This window comes from Puma concolor, unplaced genomic scaffold (assembly GCF_028749965.1).
Source record: "Puma concolor isolate L17-30 unplaced genomic scaffold, mPumCon1.1.hap2 unalloc_scaffold_78, whole genome shotgun sequence".
Classification (NCBI taxonomy): Eukaryota; Metazoa; Chordata; class Mammalia; order Carnivora; family Felidae; genus Puma; species Puma concolor.
Window position 1 is genome coordinate 1 of NW_028240289.1, and position 25,378 is coordinate 25,378.

At 36.6% G+C, this 25,378-nt stretch overlaps 3 long non-coding RNA genes across 3 annotated transcripts; 2 read left to right on the forward strand and 1 right to left on the reverse strand.

Annotated features, from left to right (window-relative positions):
• The first annotated feature begins 2,276 nt into the window (after window positions 1-2,276).
• On the forward strand, window positions 2,277-9,429 carry LOC147570858 (uncharacterized). Its single transcript, XR_015247965.1, has 3 exons — window positions 2,277-2,451; window positions 8,634-8,777; window positions 9,360-9,429. It is a non-coding gene; the product is annotated as an uncharacterized LOC147570858 (long non-coding RNA).
• Window positions 2,392-23,148, reverse strand: LOC147570859 (uncharacterized). The gene is made up of 2 exons (XR_015247967.1): window positions 23,102-23,148; window positions 2,392-2,699 (listed from the first exon to the last, which is right to left on the reverse strand). It is a non-coding gene; the product is annotated as an uncharacterized LOC147570859 (long non-coding RNA).
• Window positions 18,048-18,692, forward strand: LOC147570860 (uncharacterized). The gene is made up of 2 exons (XR_015247964.1): window positions 18,048-18,107; window positions 18,559-18,692. It is a non-coding gene; the product is annotated as an uncharacterized LOC147570860 (long non-coding RNA).
• Window positions 23,149-25,378: the final 2,230 nt, after the last annotated feature.

Here is a 25,378-nt window from a genome sequence, read left to right on the forward strand (position 1 = left end):
ATACACTTATAAGGGGAATTGATGGTTCATATTGTAGTTCTATTTTTAATTTTGAGGGGAATCTCTATACTGTTGTCCATAGTGGCTGCACCAATTTACATTGCCACCAACAGTGTATGAGGGTTCCCTTTCTCCACATCATCACAAATCCGTATCTCCTGTCTTCTTGGTGATAGCCATTCTAACAGGTTTGAGCAATATCTCATTGTGGTTATGATTTGCATTTCCCTGATGGTTAGTGATGTTGAACACCTTTTCATGCACCTGTTGGTCTTTTGGATGTCTTCTTTGGGAAAATGCCTATTCTATTACTCTGCCCATTTTTAAAATAGTTCATTTGTTTGTTTGTTATTGAGCTGTGTGAATTCTTTGTTATATATTTTGGATAATAATCCTTTATCAGATATATGGTTTGCAAATATTTTCTCTCATTCTGTAGGTTGCCTTTTCATTTTGCCGATTGTTTCTTTTGCTGTACAAAAGTTTTTAAGTTGAAGGTAGTTCTGGGGTGCCTGGGTGGCTCCGTTGGTTAAGCGTCCGACTACAGCCAGTTAAGCATTCGACTTCAGGTCTCGATCTCATGATTCTTGAGTTCAAGCACCACGTCGGGCTCTGTGCTGACAGCTTGGAGCTTGCTTCAGTTTCTGTGTCTCCCTCTCTCTCTGCCCCTCCCCTGCTCATGCTCTGTGTCTTTCTCTCTCACAAACAAATAAACATTAAGAAAAAGAAAAATCTTCAATTGGATCTAGTTCTACTTGTTGATTTCTGCTTTTTGTTGTTTGTGCTTTTGGTGTCATGTCCAAAAAATCATTGCCAAGACCAATGTCTGAAAGCTGTTTCCTTATGTTTTCTTTACAGTATCAGATCTTACAATTAAATCTTTAATTTATTTTGAGGTGATTTTGGGGAGTATCCCAAGTGGTTATTCAGTTTCCCAACACCATTTGTTGAAGAGACCATCCTTTCTCCATTGAATGTTCTTGGCTGCCTTGTCAAATATTAGTTGAGCGTATGTGGGGTTTATTTCTGGGCTCTGTCACTTCTGCTGTAAACTTTTCTACTTTTTTTTTTTTTTTGCATTGGTTTGTTTTTTTTCTTCCTTTTCTCTCTCCCCCTCCTTTTTTTTTTTTTTTTTCCTTTTGGTTCTTTTCATGTCTATCCTTTATGTCCCTTACTATAGTTTGTCATATCCATTCCACCTTGTGTACCTTTACTTTACTTGAGTCTTTATTTTGGAGCTGACTTGGTCTTTCTACACAATCTATTTTCTGAGTTGTTGGCTCCCATCTCAAATCTTCCTTTGTCCATTTCTATCCTGATTTGTTGAAAGAGTTGAGGGTGTTGGGTGGCACATTCAGTTTGGAGCTCTGTCTTCAGTTTCTACTGAAGTAAATGAAGTCCGTTTACTTTAATGGCACCTTTGGGGCAGAGGGTGGGAAGTGGGGGTAGTGAGCCTTCTGACATTTTGATACTGTTTGGTAGGGACTTCATCTTTAACTGCTTCTTTCTTTTCCTTCACCACCAAATCCTATGCACTGAGTTCCACATCAAGATGCCATCTTTGGTCCTATGGATTTCTAAGCCTTTTTCTTAGATTTCTCCAGAGTAAATTTAGGTGGTTACCATTATCCTAAAAGTAGTGTTTCTTAACCTTTAAAAAAAAAAAAAAAATCACTCCCCTAAGGAGACTTTTTAGACGTTTTTGTCGTTTTCACCATCCCACACGCTATGAATGTTTAATGCCAAAAATAAATACTTGCTTATGTACTGTGGCCACAAACCATTGTAATGGCTAAGATTTTTTCCCCTCCAAGAACCTGTTTTCCTTCCTGAAAGCCTATCACCCTCAGTGACAATGCATGTCCTAAAGGTATCTAGAACTTTAGTTTCTGCTTATACTGCTAAACCCTATTTTCTAGAATTTCACTTAGATGTTAACACATTTGTAAGGAATATTGGCCTATAGCCTCTTTGCCTACCCACCATGTGTTTGTTTTGTTTTGCTTTTGTAGTTTTTGGACAAGTAGGAGCTACTGAAGGGTTTTATTCAGAGGAGTAACCAGATTTTTTTTTTTAAAGAGAAAGACCTCTCTTGCTGCATTGTTTAAAATAAATGGAGAGCAATGAGACTGATGCGATAGATTTTTAGCAATGCTATTGTAATAGCATAGGCATTAACTAATATAGTGATATACTCAAGAAGTATTTGGAAATAATTGAATAGAAATTGATAATCATATGTATGCAGAAGTTAAGGAAGAAGGAACAGTACAGGCTGACCCCCGGGCTTTTCACCTTTGTTATAACTTGACTATTAACTGCTGACAGATTAATTCAGAAGCAGTAATTCCTTCATCTACATTTTACTTTGCATTACAGAAAATGGCAAGATTACCTTTCAAGAATTTTTTATTAAGTTCTGTGATACATTGAACATGCCTAAAGCCTCAGGTGAGTTCCACTTAATATGTATCTACTGGCTCCGTGTGGAAGGACAGGCAGTGGTTTTCATGTTAAAACAACACAGGATTGGGGCGTCTGCGTCACTCAGTCGGTTGAGCAACTGACTCTTGACTTCGGCTCAGGTCATGATTCCAGGGTCATGGGCTCAACCTGCATCCATTCGCGCTGAGTATGAAGCCTGCTTAAGATTTCCTCTCTCCCTTCATCCTTCTCCCCAGCTTGTGCTCTCTCTCTCCCTAAAATAGTAAACAAACAAACAAAATCTTTTAAAAACCACACAGGATTAGATAAAGCACAGGTAAGTAAGAAACAATATAAAGATAAAACAATATAGGGGCACCTTGGTGGCTCAGTTGTTTAAGCGTCAGACTTCGGCTCAGGTCATGATCTTGTGGTCTGTGAGTTGGAGCCCCCCCATCAGGGTCTGTGCTGACAGCTCAGAGCCTGGAGCCTGCTTCGGATTCTGTGTCTCCCTCCCTCACTGCTCCTCCCCCACTCGTACTCGGTTTCCCTGTCTCTCTCTCTGTCAAAAATAAACAAACATTAATTTTTTTTAAAGATGAAACAATACAGTATTAGTTTATATAACTTGTGTTTGAATTATATGGCAAAGACTGCTAAGTTTACCCCAAACTCAAAGTTATGGGTAGTTTTACTTTGATAGTGCTAGAAAAATATTAGATTATATACTGTTCTCTGAGATTATTCACTAGGTATATCTGACCTGAATTTATCAGAATATTATAAACGATGAGAAAATAATTTTTAGAATGCAAATTGGTGCAGCCACTGTGGAAGACAATATGGAGTTTCCTCAAAAAGTTAAAAATAGAACTACCCTATGACCCAGCAATTTCACTACTAGGTATTTACACAAAAGGTACACAAATACTAATTTGAAGGGCCACGTGCACCCTGATGTTTATAGCAGCATTGTCAACAATTGCCAAATTATGGAAAAAACCCAAATGTCCATGGACTGATGAATGAATAAAGAAGTTACGGTGTATGCATATGTATATGTATATGTAATGGAATATTACTCAGCCATCAAAAGAATGAAATCTTGCCATTTGCAACAATGTGGATGGAACCAGGCTGGATTATGCTAAGCGAGATAAGTCAGGCAGAGAAAGACAAATACCATATGATTTCACACATGTGGAATTTAAGAAACAAAACGGATGAACGTAGGGGAAGGTGGGGGAAAGAGAGAGAAGCAAACCATATAAAGAGTCTTAACTATAGTGAACAAACTGAGGGTTGATGGAGGGAGGTGGCGGGGGATGGGCTAAAAGGATGATGGGTATTAAGGAGGGCATTTGTTACGTTGAACACTGGGTGTCACATGTAAGTGATGAATCACTAAATTCTACTGAAACCAAGAGTACACTATATGTTAACTAACTAGAATTTAAATAAAAATTTGAAAAATAAAAAGAAGACAACTTTAAAACTTTTGACCAACCTAGCAAAGTGGATTTTATACCTATCTTTTCTGTTTTTATGTATTCTCAACTACTCTCTTGACTATATTTTTGAGGAGCAAATTTATATTTATTGCAGTATAACTTGCATGTAGTAAAATTCACCTTTTTTTAGGTATATCGTTTTTTGAATCCTTAAAAATAATGTCATGTAACCATTACTAAACAGCACATAGACTGTATCACCACAGAAGTTTCTTTGTGTCCTTTTGTAGTCCATCCATTTCGCTAACCCTCATTCCTGGTGACCCCCGATCTGTTCTTTGACTCTAAAGTTTTGCCTTTTCTAGGATGTCATGTAAATGGAATCAGAACATATGAAGCTCATTTGAGTCTGGCTTCTTTCACATAGCATATTATACTTTACATTCATCAACTTTTTGCATGCAGTGTGTTTATTTTTATTGATGAGTATTATTGCATTACATGAATGTAATGTTTGTGTATTTACCAATTGATAAACTATTGAAATTTCCTGGGTTTTGGTGATTATGAGTGAAGCTTCTATAAATATTTATGTACAGGTATTTGTGTGGACATATATTTTCATTTCTCCTAGTTGAATACCTAGAAATGGGATTGCTGGGATATATATAATTAAATTGATAGAAACTGCCAAACATCAATTTATGATAGATAACATCCATTTATGATTAAAAAACAAACCTCTCAACAAAGTGTGTACAGAAGGAACATACCTCAGCCTAATGAAGACCGTATACGAAAGGCCACATATATGCTCAATGGGGAAAAACTGAAAGCTTTTCTTCTAAGATCAGGAACAAGACAAGGATGCCTATTCTTGCCAGTTTTTTTGTTTTGTTTTGTTTACTAAAATATAGTTTACATAAAATGTTATATTAGTTTCAGGCATACAACATAGTGATTCAATAATTCTATGTATTGCTCACTTCTCACCATGATAAGTGTAGTTATCATCTGTCACAATAAAAGTGTCACAATACAGTGTTATTGACTATGTTCCCTATGCCGTAATTTTTCTCACTATTTTTACTCAACTTGTATTCACAGTATTGGAAGTCCTACTGAGAACAATTAGGCAAGAAAAGGGAACAAAAGTCATCCAAATTGGAAAGAAAGAAGTAAAACTGTTACTATTTGCAGATAACACAATATTATATGTAGAAAACCCTAAAGGCTCTATTAAAAAAAACTGTTAGAACTAATAAACAAATTCAGTAAAGTTGCACCATATGAAATCCAATAGAAAAACCAGTTGCATTTCTATTTGCTAATAAACTATCAGAAAGAAATTAAGAAAACTATCCCATTACAATTGCATTGAAAAGAACAAAATCCCTAAGAATAAATTTAACCAAGGAGGTGAAAGACCTGTACACTGAAAACTATAAGACATTGAAGAAAGAAATTGAAGATGATGCAAATGAATGGAAAGATATTCCATGCTTGTGGAGTCAAAGAATTAATAACGTTAAAATGTCCATACTACCCAAAGCGATATACGGGCTCACTGCAATCCCTATCAACATTCCAATGGCATTTTTCACACCTAGAACAAACAATCCTAAAATTTGTGTGGAGCCATAGAAAACCCTGATAGCCAAAGCAATCTTGAGAAAGAGCAAAGCTGGAGCCATCATACTTTCTGATTCCAAACTTTATTACAAAAGTATAGTAATCAAAACTCTATGGTATTGGCATAAAAACAGACATCAGTGGAACAGAACGGAGAGCTCAGAAATAAACCCTTGCGTATACGGTCAATTCATTTATGACAAACGAGGCAAGAATATATAGTGGGGAAAGGACAGACTCTTCAATAAGCGGTGTTGGGAAAACTAGACAACCACATGCAAAAGAATGAAACTGGATTCCTATCTTAGACTATGATTAAATACTTGCACTTGTAAGACCTGAAACCATAAAACTCCTGGAAGAGGGGCGCCTGGATGACTCAGGTAATTGTCTGGCTTGGCTCAGGTCATGATCTCGCGGTCTGTGGGCGTCGGGCTCTGTGCTGACAGCTCGGAGCCTGGAGCCTGCTTCGGATTCTGTGTCTCCCTCTCTCTCCTCCCCTCCCCGGCTCATGCTCGCTCGCTCTCTCTCTCTCTATCTCTCTCTCTGTGTCACAAAAACAAATGAGAAATGTTGAAAAAAAATTTTTTTAACGTTTAAAAAAAATCTAGGAAAAAACATAGGCAGTAAGCTCTCTGACATCCATCTTGGAAAAAATTAAAAAAAAAACAATTTTGTCTATTAATACGATATCATAGGTAAAGTCAAAGAACAAATAACAATATGGTAGAAACTACAATGTATATCACAGAAGAAAAATAGAAAAATGGGCAAAAATCATGGATATATAAATCATAAAAAAGATCTTAAATGGCTTATGAACATATTAAGAGATGTTTGATTTTACTCATAATACGAAATATGCAAATTAAAATGGAGATACAATTTCTCACCCATTAGATTGGCAAAAATTGAAAACCTTCACAGCATACTCTGTTAGGTTGTAGAGAAAAAGACGTTTACCTATAGCTGGTGGGCATTTAACATGCTACCATTCTAATGGAGGGAATTTGGCAATGTCTAACAGAACTACATATGCCTTTACCTTTGGACCCAGCAATCCTGCTTCTAGGAATTTTCCCTGAAGATACCCTCCAACAATGTGAAAATATAGATACATAAGATTATTCATTACAGAATTATTTGAGATGGCAAAATATAATGAAAATACTTAATGTGTAAACATTGGAGGTTAGTTGAATAAACTTTAGTTTCTATGTACAGTAGAGTATTATACAACTATAAAAAAGAATTTTTTAAAAAGGAGTTTCAGGGGTGCCTGCATGACTTAGTCGGTTAGGCGTCCGACTTTGGCTCCGGTCATGATCTCACGGCTCGTGAGTTCAAGCCCCGTGCCAGCCTGGAGTCTGCCTTGGATTCTGTGTCTCCATCTCTCTCTGCCCCTCCCCTACTCATGCTCATGCTTTCTCTCTCTCTCTTTCCAAAATAAACATTAAGAAAAAAGAATTTCATACCTCTGCTTTTTGTACTACTGATTTTATACCTTTCCAGCATTTAAAACTACAAATTTCCCTCTGAGCACTTTCACAGCATCTCACAAAATTTTATATGTTGTGATTTGATAATCACTTATTTCAAATATTTTCTAATTTACCTTGTGATATCTCATTTGAAACATGAGTTATTTAGAAATGTACTATTTAGGGGCACCTGGGTGGCTCAGTTGGTTAAGTGTCCGACTTCGGCTCAGGTCATGATCTCATGGTTCCTGGGTTGGAGCCTCGTGTCGGGCTCTGTGCTGACGGCTCAGAGCCTGGAGCCTGCTTCGGATTCTGTGTCTCCCTCTCTGTCTGCCCCTCTCCCACCCACGCTCTGCCTCTCTCTGTCTCTCAAAAATAAATAAACATTACAAAAATTAAAGAACTATATTATTTAATTTCCAAATATTTGGACATGTGCTAGGGATCTTGTTACTGATTTCTAATTTAATACACCTTGGTCAGAGAATTTATTTCGTACAATTTAAATTCTTTTAAATACATTAAGATTTGGTTTAAAGACTAGCATGTGGTCTACCTAGGTGAATATTCCATGTGCACTTGAAAGAATGTATATTCTGTAGTTGTTGGGTAGTGTTCTATAAATATCATTAGGTTAGATTGTTTGCTAGTTTTGTTGGATATTCTAATTTCTGATTTTTTTAAACATTAAAATTTTTTTTTTGTTTTAATATTTATTTTTGAGAGAGAGAGGGGGAGAGAGAGAGAGAGAGAGAGAGAGAGAGAGAGAGAGAGAAGAGAAAGAGAGTACGAGCAGGGGAAGGGCAGAGAGAGAGGGAAACACAGACTCCAAAGCAGGCTCCAGGCTCTGAGCTGTCAGCACAGAGCCCAACACAGGGCTCTAACTCATGAACTGTGAGATCGTGACCTAAGCCAAAGTCAGACACTTAACTGACTGAGCCACCCAGGCGCCCTTAATTCTTACTGATGTTTATTCTAGTTGTTCAATTAATTACTAAGTGCAAGATTTTCAAATCTGCAGTTCTGATTATGGGTTCATGCATTCCTCCCTTTAATTCTGCAAGCTTTTGCTATATTTGGAAGGCTCTTGTTAGATGCATACACATTTGATATTGTTGCAAAATTTAATGTATATGACCTTATGAAATGTACTTTGTCTGTTGCTCTCTTTTGTCTTATTTTTGCTGCTCTTCTGTTTCTTTCCCCCAGTTTCCTTACTTATATTTATACATTTATGTGTACCTATTGTCACCTATTTTAAATTATTTTAGGTACATAAATAAATACAAATACTGCCTTTTCTCTTAAGTATAATTTTATATCTTGGGAGATTTTTTCCCCCACTCTTTTTTAAATATAAAGGAGACGGGTGCCTGGGTGGCTCAGTCGGTTGAGCGTCTGACTTCAACTCAGGTCATGATCTCGCGGTCTGTGAGTTCAAGCCCCGTGTCAGGCTCTGTGCTGACAGCTCAGAGCCTGGAGCCTGCTTCAGATTCTGTGTCTCCCTCTGTCTCTGCCCCTCCCCAGATCATGCTCTGTCTTTCTCTCTCTCTCTGTCAAAAATAAATAAACATTAAAAAAAATTAAAGTATAAAGGAGAAACATGAAAATTCCTTTCTAAGTGAAGGTGATTATCTCTTCCCAGGAAATAAAAATCAATTTTACAACATCAACATTTACAAAAATGAACTTAAAGACATTCCTGTACTTCAGCAAAATTTAAATGCCATTGGAATCTATCTAACAGATGATAAAATAAAGGAGACTTTGGATAACACTCATCCTAACGGTGAGTAATTATTTCAATTTAAAATAACAAATTTTGCGTATTTCAGAAGTTTCACTCTAAATGCCAAAGGAAATATACTGCCATATATCTTTTAAAAGAGAAATTAGGGGCGCCTGGGTGGCGCAGTCGGTTAAGCGTCCGACTTCAGCCAGGTCGCGATCTCGCGGTCCGTGAGTTCGAGCCCCGCGTCGGGCTCTGGGCTGATGGCTCAGAGCCTGGAGCCTGTTTCCGATTCTGTGTCTCCCTCTCTCTCTGCTCCTCCCCCGTTCATGCTCTGTCTCTCTCTGTCCCAAAAATAAATAAACGTTGAAAAAAAAAAATTTAAAAAAAAAAAAAATAAATAAAAGAGAAATTAAAAATTGTTTCTTGTCTATCAATTTATGGGTTTTTATCAGAGGAATTGATGTTCAAAGTGCATCTCTGACAGCTTTATTTTAGGTCGATTCTGCATATCACACGTGTCACAATAGGATTACCAGTCCTCTCCATTATTTTTGTGTTTATAGCTCTGGTGTTATAACATCAAGTGGTCCTTTTTACAATAATATCTAAATTCTTTCTTTTTTTCTTTTTTAAAAAAAGATGAAGTGGTGAGTTTTAAGGATTTCATCAGAGAATTGGACAACAGTGATGAATTTATCGAGTGCCACAGTAAGTATGAAATTCAAAATGCATATGAACAGGAACTTCATTTTTGGGGGTCGGTGTATGTATAGGTATGTGCGTATATAGACTTTATATATACTCTACCAAACCCCCCTTTTATGCATTTTCTCATTTAAACTCAGTTGATGTTGTAAACTCTAGGTTTTCACACATAGATACATATTTTTCATACTGTAATATTCTTGAATTATTTAAAAAAATTTCTGTTGTCTCTCTTTCTTCCTTGTCATGTGTTTTATTGCTATATTCTTTCTTTTGTCCTTCCTAATGCTGATGGGGTTATCCATCTTATAATCAAAGTAATCAAGTTTGGTTTTTTAAATCACATCTAATGACTTTTCCCCTCTGTATTCTTATCTTTCTTGTTTATTTCTTCATATATATATATTTTTACATTTGCTCTCTATCTCCTTGTGAAAAACATTGGCTAAATGCTTAACTTTTTTCGGTTTGTTTTGACATTTCAGCACAGTTCTATCATGAGGACACTAAAACAGCCTTGGACCACAGACATTGAGATTGAGAATTGTAGTCCTAAAACGGGGGTTTTAAAAGAAGTATTGAAATAAGTGGATTCTCTCTAAAGAATCTGTACTTGGGATGCAGTTCCACTCACTATCTCAGGATAAGTTTGGTGGGAACCTTGACAAATTAATTCTATATTCATTATAGAAGATTATAGATCTATGAATAGCTAAGACCCTTTTGGGAAAAAAAAAAGATAAAGATCTTGCTTTGTCACATGTTAGTACATAGCATAATGCTGTTGTAATATAGACCTGTGAAAATAGACCAGTGCATCACAATACAGAACCCGGTAGAGACTTCTATTAATGGGAACTCGGAATGTGATAGAAATGACATCATCAGTTAGTGGGGAAAAGATGTATTATTTAGCTTCTGATTTGAGAAAATTGTCTTACAATGCAGAGAAAATGAAGTAGAATCCCTATGTCATACCATATACAAAAATAACCTTCAAAGAATCAAATGAATGTTAAAATGGATCTCAAAGATTAAACTATAAAGCTGATGGAAGAAAATGTAAGAAAAACTATTGTGCCTTGTGGTTATGGATACCTTCGTAAAGATGTTACTCCCCAAAAGCACAACCATGGGGTAAAAAAGGATTTGATTACATCAAAATTAAGGATTTCTGGTAAATCAAGGACTCTAAAACATGTAACAGACTGGAGAAGAAGATAATTACAAGATAACCAACAAAAAATTAATATCTCAAATATAAGGAAATTCTGCAAATCAACAGTAGAAAGAAAGAAATCAACTGGAAAAATAAGTAAGGATATAAGACTTAGTATACAGGAGGAGAAACCCACATAGCTAAATATGTGTATGAAGAGAGTTGGCAATACTCACAAATTGCTAGTGAGTAGGTAAAGTGGTACAGCATTCCAGATTGCAATCTAGCAGTACTTGTCAAATTCAGTATGCATATTTCTTATGATCCAATAATTCTATTCTCAGATAAATAGCCCAGAGAAGTTTCTTGTAGAGACATGTACAGGGATGCTCCCTGCAACATTATGGGAGGAAAGAAATGAAAACAATCTATGAGTCCACGATTGGGGAAATGGTTGAATAAAATACGGTCCATACATACACGTCATAACAGTAAACTAGATTTACATTTGCACCAGAGAGAGACCTCAGTAACAATACGGTTCCATGAAGAAAGGAAAAAATGGAATAAGTGTATAACAAAGAATGCTTTATATAGGTTGGGTTTCTACTAATGCCCATAAAACACAACCATATTTATATCTATTTCCAGGTAAACACTGAATTCTAAATAGAAAGATGAGATTGAAATAGACGGATTGAAAGAAATTGAGAAAGAGATTGAGATTGAAGTGACAGTATTAACAAAGTTGACTTCAGAAACAGATTAGAGTACTCTGTATCCTAAACACATACACATTCTTTTCAAATACTTATGGAATAGCCACAAAAATAGATGATGTATTTAAGCCACAAATAAAAATTTCAGTGAATTCTAAAAATCAGAAGTCATTCACACCACATAGTCTGACCATGATGTTGTGACATTAAAATTATTTGTGAAAGAAAGGAAAAGTGTTGCTTTTAAGATGAAAAACAAATTGCCTTGTAAGTAATTCCTTGGTTGAAGAATAAAAGAAACCTGAAAGATTTTAGAAATGATGACAGTGAAAGCACTATGTATCAAATCGTGTAGAGTGTGACCAAAACAATCTTACAGGATATTTTATAGCATTAAATGCTTTTATTAGAAAACAAGAAATATCAAAAATAATTTATCTTTTTTTGAGTTTATTTATTTTCGGAGAGAGAGTGCGTATGGGGGGGCGGGGGGGGGGGGGAGAGCAGAGAGAGAGAAGGAGAGACAGAATCCCAAGCAGGCTCCTTGCTGTCAGCGCAGCTGACATGATCGTGACCTGGGCCAAAATGAAGAGTGGGACGCTTAACCGACTGAGGCACCCAGGCGCCTCCAGAACAATGTATCTTAAACGTTCAGCTTACAGAGCTAACCAGCAGGATAAACAACAAAAGAGCAGTACAATCCCCCTGAAAAGTGCTAGTCAGGAGCTAACAAAGTGGAAAGTTGAAGTTAGTGAAATAGAACACACACACACGCACGCACGCACGCACGCACACACACACGCACGCACACGCACTTATCCATATAACCAAAAGTTGGTTCTTTCAAAAGACTAATAAAGAACTCTTTAGGAAGTATGATGAAGGGGAAAAAATAGGGAGGACATAATAAAGAAGACAGTTGTAACTTGGATACAAGGGAGATTAAAAGATATAAATGAATAACACTTAAGTTAGTAAAGCAACAAATTATTGGCATGTCATCAACAACACTGTCATTCTTTCCAAATGTTTAGATAAAGACAGAAAGGGCTGCCTTTTTTTAATGTTTGTTTATTTATTTTTGAGAGAGAGAGAGTGAGCGAGCATGAGTAGGGAAGGGGCAGAGAGAGAGAGTGCCAGATCTGAAGCTGGCTCTGCGCTGACAGCACAGCGCCTGATGTGGGGCTCGAGCTCACAAACCGTGAGATCAAGACCTGAGCCAAAGTCAGACACTTAACTGACTGAGCCACCCAAGTGCCCCCTTTTGTTTCCCCATCATGGCACTATTTTCTTAGAGATAATTTTGGTATTTTGTTGTTTTGTTTAGCTTCCTGCGTTGAACTAGTAAGGTAAACTATTTCAGTGTGTCTTGTTTTCTGATATAAGCATTGTAAACCTATAAATGTTGTAGAGCTTTCAGTTTGGAGAATATTTCAGAGAGACAAAAATCTCTCAAGACTGGGTATTCTAGAAAATGAATACATTTCACCCAAATCAAGTTGTTATGTGCGTCTCTGGATAGACTGACCTACTAGATACCTTTGTATTTTGTCATGTCTCTGTTTAGGAATAGAAGATGCATGTAACATTGTTAATAGTGTCTTTGATAGGAAAGTTGAAGTTAAAGACCTTTTATCTGCATTGGAGGGCCTGGAGAAACCTTTAAATGAAGAAAAACCTGGGGTGTTACTGAACTCTGAAACAGATGGTGAGTTCTTGAGTTACCTCTCAGTTTTCCTGTTTAGACTATATGTGTTCATGCTGGCTCATTTTTTTTTTTTTTTTTTTTTTTTTTTAAGAATACTAATACCATAGGTTTAGGAAGATTGTTATGGGACTGCTATGTTTATAAATTGGTTACTGAGAATTGTTGTAACCCTTTTGGAAAGTGTGTGGATACTCTTCTTTATTTGGAGAAGACTAGTAGAAACAAGTACTGTTTTTATCCAGGTTTTAAAATCGGATACGTCTTGGGGCGCCTGGGTGGCTCAGTCAGTTAAGCGTCCAACTCTTCATTTTGGCTCAGGTCATGATCTCACGGTTTGAGATCACGATCTCACAGTGCTCTGCACTGACAGACGGAGCCTGCCTGGGATTCTCTCTCTCTCTTTGCTCTCTGCCCTTCCCCTGTTCTCTCCCTCTCTCTCTCCCTCTCAAACATAAATAAATAACCATTTAAAAAATGTTTAAAAAGATGTTTTCAAACATTTTAAAAAATAAATAAAATCAGATACTTCTTTTTTAAAGATTTTTAAAAATGTTTTTATTTATTTTTGAGGGAGAGAGAGTGGAGGAGGGTCAGAGAGAGGGAACACAGAGTCTGAAGCAGGCTCCAGGCTCTAAGGTGTCAGCACAGAGCCTGACGCGGGGCTCAAACTCATGGACCATGAGATTATGACCTGAGCCGAAGTCAGACGCTTGACGACTGAGCCACCCAGGCGCCCCATCTTTTTTCTTTTTAGGTCATTTATGCTAGTGGTTTGTCAATTTTAATAACTCTTAACTAATTCCTGGCTTTCTGATCCTCTCTATCGTGTGTGTTTATTGTTTCCTCGATTTATGTTTTCATCTGTATCATTTTCTTCTCTACCATTGATTTTGTGACATTTTGTATATATATTTCACATATAGAATGAAATGATCACAACGATAGATCTAGTTAACACGTCACCATGCATAGTTAAAAGAAGGGGTTTTTTTCTTATGTTGAGAAATTTTAAGATTTACTCTCTGAGCAACCTGCAAATATGCAATACAGTATATTTTTGGATATATATGTATTTTCTATTCTTTTAATTTCACTCTTTCTGTACTCTTCTAAAAAAAGATAAATTTGAAAACATGTAAGGGAAACTAAAATTTGAAAAGAAAGAAACAGGACATAAAGAAATTAAAAATATAATAAAATTAATTAGCAGACAACAATATTAGCAGATTAAACATGGGTGAAGAGAGAAATATGAAGTGCAAAGGAGTTTGAAGAAATTATACAGAATGCAGCATAGAAAGACAGAGTTGGAATATAGGAAAGAGGTTAGGGGCGCTGGGGTGGCTCAGTTGATTGAGCATCAGATTTCTGCTCAGGTCATGATCTTGTGGTTTGTGAGTTAGAGCCCTGCATTGGGCTCACTGCTGGAAGCATGGAGCCCTCTTCAGATCCTCTGTCTCCCTCTCTGCACATCTCCTACTCTCTCTCTCCCCCACATAAATAAACATTAAAAAAAAGAAGAAGAAGAAGAAGCTAAAAGGAAGGCAGAATGAAGAGGTCTACTTATTATGGCAATCAGTTTGAAATATATATGTGTATCTCTGATTACGTTATATATTAGTTACAACTAATATAATGTTCCATCTCAGTAAAGCTAGAAAAAGAAAGAATGAAAAGATGTGATATATATCCACACAGGAGAGAAGAGACAGAGTGGTTGCAGAGAAAATATTTGGAGAACTATAGCTGAGAATTTTCCAGAATGAGAAAGACCTAAACCTACCAATACAAGAATTCCAGTGAATCCCACATAGGATGAAAGGAAATCCATACGTAGGGTTATCATGATGAAACTGTGACATACCAAAGAGAAAGAAAAATCTTAAAGGTAGCTAGAGAGAAAAGTCAGATTATCTATAAAGGAGGAACTGTTTCTTATTCTTGATATTTTTTTCTGGGTCTTGAAATCTAGAGAAACATTTTTGTAAATTGAGGATAACCACCCCACGTTCCCCTCCACTTTGGGAGGAACTTAGGCTTTGTCTGAGCCTTTGAAAGTACAAACTAAAATTCATCCAATTTTGTTTTGTTTTAGTTTTGTGTTTGGCAAACACTCTTTGGGTAAAAACAGTCGCCGTGTTTCTGGATTACAGCCTTTCATCAGTTGTTTGGTCTGGGAATTTCTTACTTTCTTGGCAGCACATTGATGAATTCAAGATTTAAAAAAAATTTTTTTTTTTTAACATTTATTTTTGAGACAGAGAGAGACAGAACATGAGTCGGGGAGGGTCAGAAAGAGAGAGGGAGACACAGAATCTGAAACAGGCTCCAGACTCCAAGCTATCGGCACAGAGCCCGACGCGGGGCTCGAACTCACGGACTGTGAGATCGTGACCTGTGCCGGAGTCGGACGCTTAACCGACTGAGCCACCCAGGCGCCCCAAGATTTTTTTTTATAGCAATAATTTTATTTAGAATTTTTAGTTGTTTTTAGTAGGAGGGCTGATCCAGATATCTAGCTACTAAATACCAGAAATTGAAATCATTTTTTTCTTTCAATTAAATTAAATCAGACCCTGGGGGCAGGGTGGTTGATTACTGGCACCCTCTCCCATTCCAAAGTCACACCATAATGTGGGAGACAGAGGTAAAACTTCCTTGCATTGTGTTTCTACTGACGCTTTGTTGTTGGAGCCTGTGGTAATCCTGCATCTGTGTGAAGGGAAGCTCCCACAGGGTAATTCTCACTCTTTCCCATCAAACCTCTAGTCTCTCAACCCCTCCCTGTCCCTCTCTTTCCTTCTGTCTCTGTCTCCAGACAAACTCTGCCTCTCTATTTAGGCATTTGGCATATTTTCTTCAATGACTCTAGGTTTTTGCAAACACAGTCCCTACAAAAACTCTCAGTCTACAAAAATCTCAGGAGTGAGGAAATATTTAAGGCCAAGCTAACTGCTTCGAATAGGAAAGATGGGTCAAATTATCCTGCCACTTCAAGAGGTATAGTGCCATAGCTCCAATATTTGCTATTTAGATAAATTACAATAGACTTCAATAGAGAAGGGTAACTTTTGAATCAGGCTCTGCAGAGTCCGCTAACTCAAATGCCTGCAGTAGCCAGGCACGTAATGCAAAATTAATAAAATGAGTTGGTTATAAGACAAAAGGAAGGGGTGTGGACTGTAAGGTAACTTGAGAGCATGTGTCCTAGATGAAGATAGTTAAATTCAAATGGAAAGAAAACCCCACCACTCCCTAGGACAATGAACATGACTGAATCTCAGCTATATTCAGTCTGTGGGCTACCAGCCTATGATCCCTGAAGCAGGCTTCTGTAGGAGTGGGAACACAATCTTTTCCTTCTACCCTTCTAGGTTCCCAGCTGGAGCCCTGTAACAAAAGACAGATCAACAAGAGAAAAGCATTCAAATTTAATATAAATTTTACATGAAAGGGGAATATTCATAAGGAGTTGTTAAACCTTGGTGTTTAATGTTTTGGTGTTAGCTTTGATGAAGCGTGGAAAGTGGTAGAAAACTGTGATGGGACAAAATGATATGAGCTGAGGGTGGTCAACCAGGGGAAACTTAGTAAGGTCTGTTCGTTCAGATTCCTCTTGGTGTCCCTCCAACCCTCAGTCTTCAGAGATAAGGATGCACCCTCCCTCTGGGTATAGCAAGAGCATCTCTCACATGAGTGTCTTATGACCTGCCTCGGGGCAGGGGATGGGGAGGTCTGAATCCTAACTGTACCTTGCAATTCCCAGATTGTGTTTCCTTGCATTCCCTGTTTGTGTGTGTGTGTGTGTGTGTGTGTGTGTGTGTGTGTGTGTGTGTACACGCACATGCTCATAATCTAAGTGTATTTCTTACCATGCATTATGGTCACAGAAGTTTGAAAGCTGAATGAAATTGAAACAATACCAGATCCCTGCTTTCATGAGCTTAAAATCTATTTAAATTCCATTTTGTTTCTTAACTTTGCAGAAAGTAAAAAGATCTTAAAAGATGTAACTGATGTTTTCACTAATTCACCTAAACCATCAACACCATTCAATAGTAAGTATAGTAAAAGAATGAAAATTAAAAGTAAATTTCTAAGATAATTCAATGGTATTCTTTTTCTAAAATATGGTTTGTTTTCCCCTGTATTTTTAATTCCTTAAGTTTTCTTTTTAATGTATCAAGATGTTATAATCTGCTTTCTTATTCCTTATCATATTTAATCTGTGCTTTGACTGTAATGAATTATTTAGAATTACATTCCTAGAATATGCTTTCTTAAAGCGAAATAGTTTGTCTCAGTATATGCTCCAGTATAAGGTACACATTTTCTCCCCTGGTGAATCTAATACAATTTTCTCTCACCTCCAATAATTTCCATATGCTTCTTTTTCTCACCTATAGTGAAATGTTAAAAAAAAAGTACAAAAAAAAAAAAAAAAAAAAAGGATTTACTGCATGTAATACTAGTAGGTAGGCTAGCAAGAAAGAGAGGCTTTCTAATGCCTAGGATAGGGTGTGACTGTTTTTCAGTGCATAACAGATTTATATTTTTCAGTTTTCCTTTTGCCAACTAGCTGGGTTCTATTTTTGATATTTGACTTCATTCCAAGAGCTATTTATTATCAAGCTGTTCTTGAAATGCTTTACAGTCTCTGAAAGACTGGAGCATGTAGTAGAAAAACCTTTGAGGAGAAATAGTTAATAAATAAAAGCAAACTTGTACAAAAATGTTGCAGAAACTCAACTTTTAGCTGGCTAGGGGTATGTTAAATTTTGCTTATTGTTTAAGTGACTTCTGAAAACAAAGCCCACTGACATGTTTTGAAAGCCCTCTAACTCAGAATTCCTTTTGTAATGCATCTACTCTGTGCAGGTTAGGGTGTTAAGTCTAAAAAAGGGCTTTGCCTCAACTTCCTCATCAGTTCTCTATTCTTGACATGTCTACAGATTTATTTAAAGAGATTACAACTCTTGATAAGATCAGAAATGATAAGATGCCTATAAATGAGCTGAGGTCCCAACTCCGGAACGCTAGAATTCCATTAAGCAACAAGACGTTCCAGGAAATTCTGGGTCAAGCATCTATTGATGGTGAGTCCTTTTTAAAAGAACAATCTCTGTTGAAGTCCTAGTTTTACTGTGTGCTTGGGATATGTTTTATATATGTATGTTTTAGATAAACTAGGTCTTAGAAACATAATGAGAATGTAGGCATACTGAGAACAAATTAAAATTAATATTTTTTTACTCTTGGAAGTATTTTTAAGAGTCACCCTCTGTCTGACATCACATTTGTAAAATGTATACATCAATATTTAATTAAGACAAATAATACGGTTAGAATTTTTTCTTGTTTTAAGGGAATAGATTCGTGGTAAAATTCTTTTAAATTGATTAGTTTTTATCTGGCTAATTTTCAGACATTAACAAAATTTGCCCCCCCCCCCCCCCACACACACCATTCCCTGTCATGGTTATTTTAATGATGATTATTCACATTGACACCTTTGCCATTTTGTAATCCTTATACTTTACTTTTTAGAAAATAGTGAAGTAAGTCTCAAACAAATGTTGGAGGCTTTGAACACAAATAAGCCAGCTCCTGAATTTGAAGGTGGGTCATATTTCCCATTGCCTTTTGTTATTATTAAACAGTATTGTGAGCTATAAATGATATTCAAAAGCTGTGTATTTTTATAATTAAAAGTACACAGTTTGACATATGCACACACCTATAAACCTGTCATCACAATCAAGGTAATGAACACATCCCTGACCTGCAAAACTGCCTCATGCTCCTTTGTAATCTCTCCTGCCTTTTTCCCATCCTGTTCCTCATCCGTAGGCAACCACTGATCTGCTTTTTGCCAGTATAGATCCATTGGCATTTACCAGACTTTTATAAAATGGGTATATTCTTTTTTGCTAGATGCTTTCATTCAGCATAATTATTTTGAGATTCATCCACGTAGCATGTATCAGCAGTTCATTCTTATTTATTACTGGCATAGCACTCCATTTTACTGATACACTGGTTTATCTACTTACCTGGTGAGGCTCGTTAGGCTATTTCCAGTTTGGGGCTCTTATAAATAAAGCTGTTATGAACAGTTGTGTACAATTTATTGTATGAATGTATGCTTTTCCTTTCTCTTGAGTAGTTACCAAAGATTGGCTGGTTCACATGGTAGGTGTATGTTTAACGTTTTAAGAAACTGCAAACGGTTTCCAGAGTGGCCACACCATTTTACATTTCCACCAGCAGTGTATGAAGAGGTCCAATTCCTCCATATCCTCGGGAGTGCTTGGTGTAGTCAGTCTTTTTAATTTTAATCATTCTAATAAGTGTGTAGTAGTATCTCATTGTGGTTTTAATTTGTGTTTCCTCACTGATTAATGATGTTGAGCATCTTCTCCTGTGCTTATTTGTCATCTGTGTATCTTCTTTATAAAGTGTCTATGCAGAGCTTTTGCCCGCTTTTAAAGTTGGATGGGTTTTGGGGCACCTGGGTGGCTCAGTCGGTTAAGCCGCCGACTTCGGCTCAGGTCATGATCTCGCGGTTCGTGAGTTCAAGCCCCGAGTCGGGCTCTGTGCTGACAGCTCAGAACCTGGAGCGTGTTTCGGATTCTGTGTCTCCCCTTCTCTCTCTGACCCTCCCCCGTTCATGCTCTGTCTCTCTCTGTCTCAAAAATAAATAAACGTTAAAAAAAATAATACAAAAAAATAAAGTTGGATGGGTTTTTTTTGTATTTCTGTTTGTATTCTGGATACATGTCCTTTATGAGATATATACTTAGCAAATATTTTCTCCGAGTCTTCTACTGAGCACATTTTTCTCTGAGTGTCTTCATTTTCTTAAGTGTCTTTAGAAGAGCATTAGTTTTAATTTTGATGAAGTCCAGTTAGTTTTTTTTTTCTTTTACATATTGTGCTTTTGGTGTCACATGTATGAAAACTTTGCCTCACCCAAGGTTACAAATGTTTTATTATATGTTTTCTTCTAAAAGTTTTATGGGTTTTGGTTTTGCATTAAAAAATATTTTTTTAATATTTTTATTTATTTTTGAGAGAGAGAGAGAGAGAGAGAGAGAGAGAGAGAGAGAGAGAGAGAAAGCACAAGTGGGGGAGGGGCAGAGAGAGAGGGCGACAGAATCCAAAGCAAGACTCCAGGCTCTGAGCTATCAGCACAGAGCCTGAGGCGGGGCTCAAACTCACCGGGAGATCATGACCTGAGCTGAAGTTGGCTGCTTAACTGACTGAGCCACCCTGGCACCTCTGGTTTTGTATTTTAGCTCTGTGATCTATTTTGAGTTAATCTTTGTATGTGGAATAAAGTATGGATCAGAGTTCCTTTTTGTTTTGTTTTGTTTTTGCATATGGACCTTCATTTGTTCCAGCACCACTGTTGAAAAGATTGTATTTTCTCTATACTTTCTATACTGAAATTCCTTTGTAGTTTTGTAACAAATCATATAAATATACATATATATTTATTTCCTGGATTCTCTCTTCTGTTTTCAATATAAAGTAATACACCAGTAAAGAAAGTGGTGAAAATGAATAAGAGAATATGATAAAAATAATTTGTAATAACATTAGTCAATACTTTTATATATCTAGCACATCCAATTATCCTAGTTCTTTTTTCTCTGCATCCATTGTGCAAATTGACACTAGACACTTCAAACTAGATCCATACTTAGAGTCTGTGAAAACTTCGTACAGTGTTCATTAAAGAAGGATGTAAATACGACTGTCAAAACCACAGAAAGTTCAGAGCCATGTCGAGAAAGAAGTTGCTGCAGCTGAGGTTAAACAGGTTGTTTGTTGCCTGTTTTCTCCTCTATGGTTTTGATGGTTTCCTGGCTCACATTTAGGTCTTTCACCCGCTTTGAGTTTATTTTTGTGTATGGTGTGAGAGAGTGGTCCAGTTTCCTTCTTCTGCATGTTACTGTCCAGTTCTCCCAGCACCATTTGCTAAAGAGACTGTCTTTTTTCCATTGGATACTCTTTCCTGCTTCGTCAAAGATTAGTTGGCCATACATTTGGGGGCCCGATTCTAGGTTCTGTATTCTATTCCATTGGTCTATGTGTCTGTTTTTGTGCCAATACCATACTGTCTTGATGATTACAGCTTTGTAGTAGAGCCTGAAGTCTGGGATTGTGATGCCTCCTGCTTTGGTTTTCCTGTTCAACATTACTTTGGCTATTTGGGGTCTTGTGTGGTTCCCTACAAATCGAAACATTGTTTCCTCTAGCTCTGAGAAGAATGCTGGTGCAATTTTGATTGGGATTGCCTTGAATGTGTAGATTGCTTTGGGTAATATCGACATTTTAACAGTATTTGTTTTTCCAATCCATGAGCGTGGAATGTTTTTCCACTTCTTTGTGTCTTCTTCAAGTTCTTTCACAAGTTTTCTATAGTTTTCAGCATATAGATCTTTTACATCTTTGGTTAGGTTTATTACTAGGTATTTTATGGTTCTTGGTGCAATTGTAAATGGGATTGATTTCTTGTTTTCTCTTTCTGTTGTTTCATTGTTGGTGTATAGAAATGCAACCAATTTCTGTACATTGATTTTATATCCTGTGACTTTACTGAATTCATGTATCCGTTCTAGCAGCTTTTTGGTGGAGTTTTTTGTGTTTTCCATGTAGTGTATCATGTCATCTGCAAAAAGCCAAAGATTGACTTCTTCTTAGCCAATGTGGGTGCCTTTTATTTCATTTGCTGTCTGATTGCTTAAGCTAGGACTTCCAACACTCTGTTAAATAACAGTGATGAGAGTTCCAAAAGCAAGGGAAATAAAAGCAAAAATGAACTATTGGGACCTCATCAAAATAAAAAGCTTCTGTACAGCAAAGGAAACAATCAACAAAACTGAAAGGCAACTGATGGAATGGGAGGAAGATATTTGCAAATGACATATCGGATAAGGAGCTAGTATCCAAAATCTATAAAGAAGTTACCAAACTCAACACATGAAAAACAAATAATCCTGTGAAGAAACAGGCAGAAGACACAAACAGACACTTTTCCAAAGAAGACATCCAGATGGCCAACAGACACATGAAAAGATGCTTAACATCACTCATCATCAGGGAAATATAAATCAAAACCACACTGAGATACCACCTCACACAGGTCAGAGTGGCTAAAATTAACAACTCAGGAAACAACAGATGTGGGTGAGGATGTGGAGAAATGGGAACTCTCTTGCACTTGTTGGTGGGAATGAAAAGTGGTGCAGCCTCTCTGGAAAACAGTGTGGAGGTTCCTCAAAAAATTAAAAGCAGAATACCCTATGACCCAGCAATAGCACTACTAGGAATTTATCCAAAGGATACAGGAGTGCTGATTCATAGGGGCAAATGTACCCCAATGTTTATAGCAGCACTATCAACAATAACTAAATTATGCTGATTCATAGGGGTAAATGTACCCCAATGTTTATAGCAGCACTATCAACAATAACTAAATTATGGAAATAGCCCAAATGTCCATCAACGGATGAATGGATAAAGAAGATGTGGTTTATATATACAGTGGACTACTACTCGGTAACGAAAACGAATGAAATCTGGCCATTTGCAACAACGTGGATGGAACTGGAGGGTATTATGCTAAGTGGAATAAGTCAGTCAAGGAAAGAGAGATATATGTGTACACTCATGTGTGGAATTTGAGAAACTTAACAAGAGATCATAGGGGAAGGGAAAGGGAAAAAATAGTTTCAAACAGAGAGGGAGGCAAGCCATAAGAGACTCTTAAATACACAGAACAAACTAAGGATTTATGGGGGGGTGGGGATCAGGGGAAAGTGGGTGATGGGCATTGAGGAGGGTACTTATTGGGATGAGCACTGTATGTTGTTGTATGTAAGCGATGAATCATGGATTCTACTCCTGAAGCCAAGAGTACACTGTATACATTGAATGTTAGCTAACTTGACAATAAATTATATTAAAAGAAAAACACACACAGAGAAAGTTGTCCTCTCTCTTTTCTTACAGCTTCTTAAGTTATGAAGGTAAAACAAAATGCAATTAGAATAATCCACTAGGATCTTTATTTGCCACCTACCATTCTCTGAATGCCTGCTGATCAAAGTTTTTAACTGCAGATTTTCCTTGATAGACTGGAATGAGGAAAGTTTCTGTCTGCTGTCAATGCTCCAGCTGCCACAGGGGGATAAATGTAGAACCGGTCAAATTAAAATTTGGCAATATGGAAGTAAAAAAATGTATCTGATCTGTCCCAAAGAGTTGTTATTTGCATGGAAATAAAATCATCAGTTCATTTGAATTCACTGAATTCATTGAATCACATTCAATATATCGCACATTGAATTCATTGAACCACATTCAATATATCACACAAAAAGGAAATACTGTGTTTGAGGGCATGGAGTGGACACGGAGTTGAAGATGTGCAGTAGACAATGGTCTAGCCTAGAAATAGAAACTTGAGAGTCAGCAACATACAGTTTGTAGTGACAAGAGAATTCAGGAATGGTTTATAGAGTGCAACAAGAAGAGGGCCAAGGACACTGAAATGCTAACATTTAAGTAATGGTGGAGAAAGAATAGTTTATAAAGGACGTAACAGGAAGTAACTAGAACGAACGGTAGGAGAGAAACCAAAAGAAAGCTATAGCAACAAAACAAAGAGAAAAAAGAGTTTGAAGGAGGAAAGTATTAGATAAGACCAACAAATTAAGAAGTATTCATTAATTTGGGAATGAAAGAGGAAAGTATTAAATAAGACCCCAAAAAAGTATTCATTGATTTGGCAATAAATAGTTAATGGGTGAACTTGGTAAAAGCAGTTTTGAGAGGGTGGAAGCTAGATAAGACCAGTTTGATGTGTGAATGACAATATGATTGTGATGAATAAGAACACTTCTTTCCAGAAAATAGTTTGGGAAGGAAAGGAAAAGGAAAGAGTAGTGGTTAGAGGGCATCATCTAGGTTCAACAGAAGGCTTTTTAGAAATCTAGACTTAGGAGCTGGTTTTGACATGAATAGGATTTAAATAGGCAGACTGTAGATTGCATTCAGGACAAAAGTTTACGTAGCTAGAAAACCATAAGATGCCTTAAGGGCCAGCAAGAGAACCGATTTAGCTCGCTGTGGAAGTACTTTATGTTTCTTGAATCTACTAATTTTTCTTTGTTCTGTTTTTGTCTTCACAGAAAAGGGAGATACTTCTCTAAAGACTGCCCTTTTAGCACTGAAGAGCATTAAGCGTTTTCGAGATTTTAGAGGTGAGAATAATTAGGAAGTTTTGAACACAGAATATAGGAAATTTTTAGCTAGTTGTTGAAAAGTGATGGGCTACTTACATCAACATATAACTAATATGCTACAAGATTAAATGAATGGTATACATTCAGTATTTTGGGTATTCAGATGAAGGTGAGCTTCCTGTGTTCATGTAAGTCTAGTTTGAAACATTATAAGTTTGTAATTGAAGCAAATAATATGTCTTCTAACAAGGTTGCCAAAAATACGTGACCCTAAAAATGTTTTAATAAATTTAAGGTTTTTGATTAGGTAATACATTCACACAGATCATAAATAAAAAAGTATTGGAGCACTGGGTGGCTCAGTTGGTTAAGCGTTCGACTTCGGCTCAGGTCATGATCTCACAGTTCATGGGTTCAAGCCCAGCATCAGGCTCTGTGCTGCCAGCTCAGAGCCTGGAGCCTGCTTTGGATTCTCTGTCTCCCCCTCTCTCTGCCCCTCCCCTGCTCATGCTCTGTCTGTCTCTGTCTCAAAAATAAAAATAAAACATTAAAAAAAATTTTTTTAAGTAAAAATAAATAAAAAAGTATTTAAAGATACACAATGAAAATCTCCTTCTTGCCTGGTCTGTTCAGTTCCTATTCCTTTTCCCCAGTAACTAACTAATAAGTAACTAGTTTCTTTTTTTTTTTTTAATTTTTTGTTAATGTTTTATTTATTTTTGAGACAGGAAGTACTTAGATCGTTCGAGAAAATATGAATATATGTATGTATATATATGTATGAATGTGTATATATATATATATATATATATATATATATATATATACACATACCTATCCCTCCCTCACTTTTTACGTGAGAGCATGACATGTACATTGTTCTGTATCCTTGATTTTTTAATACAGTAATATATTTTGGATATTTGTTCATATCAGAATATAAAGGCCTTTCTCATTCCTTTTTATAGTTGCATAGAGAACATGTGAATTCTCATTCTGATGGAAATTTATTTTTATTTAAAAAAATTTTTTTTGTTTATTTATTTTGGAAAGAGAGAGAGAGGCAGAGTGTGAGCAGGGGAGGGGCAGAGAGAGAGAGGGAGACACAGAAT